Source organism: Delphinapterus leucas, chromosome 4 (genome assembly GCF_059928025.1).
Source record: "Delphinapterus leucas isolate spDelLeu-1000000601 "Yukka" chromosome 4, BTC_Dleu_Yukka2, whole genome shotgun sequence".
NCBI classification, from domain to species: domain Eukaryota; kingdom Metazoa; phylum Chordata; class Mammalia; order Artiodactyla; family Monodontidae; genus Delphinapterus; species Delphinapterus leucas.
The window spans coordinates 133,171,957-133,179,875 of NC_143132.1; the positions used below are offsets into that span (position 1 = coordinate 133,171,957).

General features: G+C 45.5%; 1 protein-coding gene across 5 annotated transcripts in view; it reads right to left on the reverse strand.

The window, feature by feature from the left end:
* PPP2R3A (protein phosphatase 2 regulatory subunit B''alpha) overlaps positions 1-6,678 on the reverse strand; it is a 227,870-nt gene extending 221,192 nt beyond the window's left edge. For 3 of the 5 annotated variants that reach the window (XM_089910051.1, XM_089910054.1, XM_022582555.3), the window contains exon 1: positions 6,545-6,672. The gene's annotated coding sequence lies outside the window, so the exon portion shown is untranslated. Of the gene's footprint in view, positions 1-6,544 lie in introns of all 5 variants that reach the window. The other 2 variants (XM_089910056.1, XM_089910055.1) reach the window with 2 other exon arrangements.
* Between the last annotated feature and the right edge of the window lie 1,241 nt (positions 6,679-7,919).

Here is a 7,919-nt window from a genome sequence, read left to right on the forward strand (position 1 = left end):
TAATCCTTGGCATTTTCCAACCCCTGTGGTTTCTGTTCTGCTGGTAGATCACAACTCTTAGAAACATGAAGTGTAAAACTGACCTTTAAACTCTCTTGTGCCAGATTAAGGTTGCCAGTGAGGCAGAAATGGATAAATGACAGATTGGTAGTGAACATCTGCATTACAACCCACTCCAGAGAGTCATTCTAATCCAAAGTCTTCAAGGTAACAGCATTCATACAAACTTTTGGAAACCAAAGTTTGTTTAGTGTTCTCTTCTTCTGCTTCTCTCTGAGCTCAATGAGGGCCTAATTCTCCAACTTATATCCATACCCTTTAATCACCATCAATGATAAAGATTTCAAAGTATGAGAAATGTTACATACACGCAACTGGAAAACCAAACTGCAATATCAAGTTAATTAGAAAAAAACACAGCTGCAAAAACTATCCCTAGGGGGCTTCCCTGGTGGTGCAGTGGTTGAGAGTCCACCTGCCGATGCAGGGGACATGGGTTCGTGCCTCGGTCTGGGAAGATCCTACATGCCGCGGAGCGGCTGGGCCCGTGAGCCACGGCCGCTGAGCTTGCGCATCCGGAGCCTGTGCTCCGCAACGGGAGATGCCACAACAGTGAGAGGCCCACGTACCGCAAGAAAAAAAAAAACAAAACTATCCCTAGGAATGACAGCTAGATACATATTCCCTGACATAGCCTAGTATTCCATTTTCAACATGCCAACAATCTGGTCTTTGTTCATCAGTTCACTGAAAGGATGATGTCAGGGTCACTGGAGCCCTGCTGGTCCTTAGGAGTTCTATGGCTTTCCAGATAAGAAAAAGACTAAGGGCCTAATCACCAACATCTGAGCCTCAAGGGTCCTGGCAAAATATCTCCTCAGTGAAAAGCACAAAGTCTCCAAAACAAATATAAGCAAGACCCCTCCGAAATGGGGTAGACAGGTAATCAGGCACGACTGAGATACGTCCCTGAAAAGTCAGGAGAAGCGTTTGGGTAACCAATACAGACTAAGCACCTACCATAGAGACATGTAAGACAACTTACCCTGCCTCATCACTCCCCTTTTGTTTAAACATCTCAAAAGATTTTTCCAACATTCACCATTTCCATTTCCTTACTTTCTATCCACTTCAATCTGGCTTCTGCCTTTTTCAATCTAAAACGGTTGTTGCTAAGGTCAAAGACTCCATTTGCTAAATTCAGTACATCATTTTATGTCTACATCTTTACTTGATGACTCCTCTTTTTAAAATACTCTCTTCCCTTGCCTTTCATGACACATCTTAAACTGGAATTAAATTTGAAAGTGAGTTTCTAAGACAAAAACCGAGTATAGTTTAAATTACTCTCGAAAATTCTTTAAATGGCCTATTAAGTAAAGCCTGATTTTTGTAAGCATAACTCTATACAGTAATGAACAGCATATATGTATGCATGCATGCATGCAAAAAAAAAAAACAACAGTAAGTATACCTGCAAAATAGAACACTTTCTTTCATCTAATTAGAAACACCTTCAAATATATTCGGTTAAGTTTGCATACCTTAAGGGCAAGCAAGGTGTCATTCCACTGTACCTCTGGCCACTTCTCATCCCTCTCCTGGGGTTACCCTCCTTGACCCAACTTTGAAATGCTGGGCCTGAGCCCTCTTCTCTTCTTAATCTCTATAGATGGTTCTCAATTTCCACTGCTCAGTGGAATCACCTGAGGACCTTTTAAAAATCCCAGGCTGCAATTCAGAGCAAGCAAACAGAAAGAGAAATTGAGGTAGGCCCCAGCATCAGTATTTTTTAACCATTCAATGTTTCCAATGTGTAGCCAAAATGAGAATCACTATTCTATACTCTCTCCCTACAGCAGGCATCACACATATGCCTACACAGTCAGAGAAGAAAATAAACAAAGCAGGCCAGGAATAAGTTTTAGGGAGTGGTAGGCTCTTTGGTGGACTAGAAAGCAGCTGGGATCAGCTGTGACAGAGCTCCAATCAACTGCTCTCATATGGGAAAGCCCGCTCAGTAGTGCTACATCTTCTCACTTCTAAAGAAAAGCTCCAAAATCTGGATTTTCATGGGAAATCTTCAGATTTTAAATTACTGGCAACTAACTCAAAATTAAACAACAACAACAAAAACCACTGTATGTGAAAAACAACACACATCTGTAAACCAGATTCAGCTCTGGGCTGTGGGTGTACAGCCTCTGTGCGGGGTAATTCCATCTACACCCTTCAATTTACACCTAAATATTTATATCCCCAGTCCATCACACCCTTCTGGGCTCTGGATTTGAATTATCAAATGCTTATGTGACATCTCCACTTCTCACCAGTCCCAAAGTGAACTGTAATTTAAACCACCTCAACCATTTATTCTTCCAATGTTCTCTAGCTCAGGTAACACCATTCACCTGGCTGGGTAAGTGAGAACCCCGGGCTTTATTCTATACACGTATTTCTCCCTCTCACTGCTTGTACTGTATCAATCAACAAATCCTATCAATTATGCCTCCTAAATATATCCCTTGCATCCATTTACTTCTCTCCATCTCCTCTGCTACCAACTTGGTCCCAGCTATCAGTTTTTCTCTACCTTTCCACAGTGTAGTTTTCCCTCTGTATCCATGGATGTAAACCTGCAGATATGGAGGGCTGACTGTATTACGCCATCTTATATAAGGGACTTGAGCATCCGTGGATTTTGGTATCCAGGGGGGTCCTGGAACCAATCCCCAGCAGATACCAAAGGCTGACTGTATTAGCCAGCTCAGGTAGCCATAATAAAATACCATAGACTGGGTGGCTTAAACAACAGAAATTAACATTCTTACAGTTTTGGAGGATAGAAGTCCCAGATCACGGTCCAGCAAGGCTGGTTTCTGGTAAGGACTCTCTTCCTGGCTTGTAAATGGCTATGTTCTCACTGTGAGCACATGGCCTTCCCTTCCTCCTCTTCTTATAAGGCCACCAATTTTATTCGATTAGGGCCCCAACCCTTATGACCTCATTTAACTTTAATTACCTCCTAAAGACTATCTTCAAATATAGTCACATTAGGGATTAGGGCTTCAAAGAGCAATTTTAGGGGGACACAATTCACTTTATAACACACTGTAATCTTAGTTAGAATCAGTTTTCTCCAACATCCACTCATTTCCTTCCAAGCTATTCTCTCCAATATGACCAGAGTAATCTTTTACAACCACAAATATTTACAAATGTGTGTGTGTACATATCTGACTCAACAATTCCACTTCTAGGAATTTATCCTACAAATATATTCACACACATGTGAACTAGCATATGCATAGTATGATTTGTTATAGTAAATTACTGGGAACAATTTAAATGTCCCTCAACAGAGGAACACAGTTTAAATGTCCCTCAGTAGAGGATCCATTAAATAATCTGTGTATCTATACAATGGAATACTATACAGTCATTCAAAAGAATAAGAAAACTATATAATAGAATGGAAAGATTTCCAGGATATTGTTAAGAGAACAAAACAAGGAACAGAACAGTGTGTACAGTATGCTACCATTTGTGTAAACAACAGGAGGAAAGAATATGCATTTGCTTGAATGCCACAGAAAATGTCTAGAATGATACATAAAACTACTAACAGTGGTTATCCTGCTGGAAGGTATGAGGAAAGTGGCAGCTGGGGGAGGAAATAAGACCCACTGCAGACATTCTGATTTAATGGGCCTGGAGCATGGCCCAGGCACTAGTATTGTTTTAAGTTCCTCTAGTGATTCTGATAAACAGGCTGGACTGAGAACTGCTGCTCACCGTGCCTTCACCTACTTTCCCAGCTTCATTTTGTATCATCCGGCCCCTATCACTCTCCATCCTCCAGCTATACTGGCCTCTGAATTCCCAGAAAAGGTCCTGCTCCTTCTGCCTGGAATACAGTCCCCCAAAGTTTTACCTTGTAACTTCTATTTATCCTTCAGTCTACCTCCCCTTATAGGTTACTTCCCAAAGAAACCCCTAGTTTCCAAACTAGGTCAGTACCCCTTTTTGATGTACTCAGAACACCCTGTACTTCCAGAATCTATCACAATTGTAACGAGGAACTGTATAATTATACATGTATGTGTCTGTCACTCTCTTTAGACTGTAAGGTCCAGGACTTTAGAGATCACATCCGTGGCTTTTACCACTGTATTCCCAGACCTAAATTAAGGTCTGGCTGGCAAGGTAGGCTCTCTCTCAGATGTTTGTTAAACGAATGACTGCTCTTACCTTCAAACCCAGCAGAGTAGAAAAAATGACACAGAAGCAAATGAGGACAATGCAGTGTCATTAGTGTTAAGACAAGCAGTCCCTTTAGAACAGTGGTTCTCAACTGGGGGTGATTTTGGCCCTCCCAGGGGACATCTGGCAATGTCTAGAGGCATTTTTGAGTGTGGGTGGTGTGGGGTGTGTGACTGTTTGACTGTCACAACTGTGTGTGTATGCAGGCGGACTACTGGTAACTATTAACTAGAGGTCAGGAATGCTGCTAAACATCCTATAGTGCACAGGATAGCCTCCACAAGAAGAATTATCTGGTCCAAGATGTCAGTGGTACGTCTAATTTAGAGGACGGTCATACTCAAAAGGGTGATCAATTCTCTTCCAGGCAATGGGGTTTTTCGGGGGGGGGGAGGTGGGGTGAGGAGGATGTCAAGAAAAACTTCAGAGAGGAAGTAAAGCTTTAAGCTGTGTGTTGAAGGGTGGTATGGACCATATCAGTGTAGACTGTTTGCCAGAAGTAATGCGAAGCCTCTGAAGCGTTTAAAAGCAAAGTTATGGTTTGAACAGGTACCCACCTCAAGTAGCCCATACCCCAATATTACTCATCTCCTTTATTCCCTTCTTGCTGAAACGAACCTTTCATTCTCTTAGGGCAGTGGTTTCAGCTAAACATTAAGGCCAAATTAAGTCAGACTAAGATAAAGTCGTATAGCCCTTTCAATCTCCAGAATATTAGCTGTATTTTAAAATATGCAAATACTTATGAATACAAATAAATCTTTAACTGCTTAAAGTTCAGATTATTCGTAGATAAAGCTATTTTTTGAACTCAACAGCCAGGTTGGTCCTGATAAAGACTTCTCCAAAGCTTTCCATTTAAAAAAAAACTTCTTTCCTCTGTCCTCAATTTCTGAGCTCCCAGAGTTAGAAAAGATTCAAGTTTTTCCACAAGTATCTCATGCTATAAGTTCTTCTGCCAGAGAGGACAGGATGCAATAAGTGTGAATAAACTGTATGTATAAATTAGTCTATAGATTTTTTAAAAGGCTTTCACTAAAAGTCATGGATACTCCTGGAAGAAATGAAATTGAGGTAATTTAAAATAGTATGACCTAAAAAGAAAACGGTGTTTTACTATAACACAAGCCTGTTGCCGACTGAGCTGGAAACACACTCTGCTCTAGTATGGCTATTCTTAGGGTCTCAGACTGGGTGCTCTCTCTATGAGAAACTGAGGCCTGAGACTAACGAAGAACAAAGAAAAATGCTTGGCACGGAAGGTTTGGGCGATGTTTTGTACATAAAAGATTTGAGGAGGAAGACTTCCTCAGATTTTGGAAGGCATACTAATCACTCTTTTTTTGCTTACGTGTTAAAAATTTTTATTTCGTGTTTCCAGACCACTTCCTAATAAGAAAATACCTTATAATTTACAAAGAGCAATTTATCCTCCCTTACATTTGCTGACCACTAAAACTGGATACAGTTTCCTTAAGCTTTACCAGAGTCAGAGGATTGGGAATAACGTGAGCATAGCAGAGTTCAGATGTAACATCAACTCCAAGGCCGGCCAGCTGGTTTCCATCGAGAGGCCCCCAGGAGAAAGCCCCTCCGAGGCGGCGGCCGGGGTCGGGGCGGGAGTGAGACCCACCGGGGCGGCCCAGCGGCGGCCGCAGGGCAAGGCCGGGGTCAGCCCGACCCCTGTTTACCTTTGTTTCAGGTACTCCCTTTCCCAGCCGGCCCGGGATCCCGCCCGAGGCCGCGAGCTGGTGACACATCCTTCTTTGGCCAAGTCGGGCCGAGGTTGGTCAGGGGGCGGGGAAGGAAAATAAAGGCTCAGCGCCTAACGACGTGACTCTCAGTTCTTCCAAAACGTTGGCATTTGTTTCTCTGCCAAGCTTTCCTATTAACAAGTTCCCGAGGGTTGTACGGGCGAACTGGACCCCCAGCCCCCCGAAAGTGGGAGGGACCAGGCCGTCCCCCGCCTTCCCTCCTCCGTGGGCGCCCCCGGGACAGGCCGTTTCCACACCTCCCGGGCTGACAAGGCCCGGGACCGAGCCGGTCGTGCGGCGGCGCCCGCACCGCCTCGAACCCCGACTTGCGCGGCTCAGCCAGCAGGGCCAGCGCCGCGCTGCCCTGCCGACCCCGCCGGCCCCTGGGGCCAGGCCGGTCCCCGCCCTCAGGCCCCGGCCCCGCCCGCCCGGGCCTCCGCGCACCGCCCCCCTCCCTCGCCACAACCCGCGGGCCGAACGCGGGACGCGAGGGCTCCGGGCCGCGCGGCGGGCGGCCCCACGCTTACCTCAGCGCCCGCGGCTCCTCCTCTGGCTGCTGCCTCCGCTCGCGCACAGCCTTGGCCGCCAGGGCTCCGGGCGGCGCGGGATGTGGGCTGGGAAAGCGGTGCGTGAGGAGCTGAGGCCCAAGCGCGCCCCGCCCAGCCGCCCGTCCACCCCCTCCCATCCCTCAGCCCCACCCTCTGCTGTGGGCTCGGCGCCCCGCCCCTCCCGCCAGGCTCCGCCCCTCCCAGCGGACCCCGCCCACTCTGCCGGCCAGAGAGTGAAAGGGGACAGTCAGGGGCGCCGCAAGAGCCGCCGGGGCCGCTGTCCGTGCAGTCCCCTGTATGGCGGGCCTGCGGGGATGCGATTCGTAGTGCTTACTACGATTTGGCGGATGAGAGTTTCACTCTCTGATTTATTATTACTGTTATCGTTGTTGTTATCTTCATTTAGTTGTTTTGCCCTCCTGTAGCCGACTGGATGGCTCCACTGAGGCCAGAGGCGGTGGACAGGTAGCCCTCACCGCTGACCAGACACTCCCTGTCACTCCGATCCTACCTACCTGTGGCCAGCACCTGCGCCACATGTCATTATGATATAGTGAACAAGTTGTGTGAATTTTGAAAGAAGAGATATTTATTTTTAACAGTTATTATAACACAAATATAGAAAGCCGTATAAAACCAATGTACAACTTATGAATTATCCTGAGACATAACACCCTTATAACCACTCCTGAGATTTAACACCATGTGAAATGGTCTGGTTTAAAACATAAATCTCATCGCGCGCTGGGGGGACTCAACTTGGGAAGGTCCTCCCAAAATTGCCTTCCTTGTAACTGACACAGGAACTCATAGGCCACCTGCCCACAATCATGTGCTAAGAGCACATATGAAAAATGTGAAACAGTGAAATTCTTAATTAAAAAGATAAATCAATAAATACATATATATGTAAACAACTTAAAAAATAAGTCAATCAGGAGATTGAACAGCATGAGTAAGGAGCACCTAGGGGTGGGAGGTAGGTGGGTATGTGAAGACTTAAAAATAGCCAGGGATTAGGTGGCCTGCAAGGACAGGTCCTGGACACCTAGCTGTCCTCACTCTGTGTCACTAGCACCTAGCACGGCACCAGGCATATAATAGGTGCTGTGTGTGTATTATAGTTCAAGGAAAGAAAAATATTATATATATATATATATATATATATATATACAGTTGACCCTTGAACAAGGTTGGGCAGGTTAGGGGCGTCTACCACCCACCCACCTCCCTTGCAGTGGAAAGTCCTCTGTACTGCTATCTCTACCTCAAAAACAAAGGAATTGATAAATGACTCACCTAAGGGCAGGAAGCTGAAAAAGTGGATAGAATCAGGACTCAAACATACTGCAAT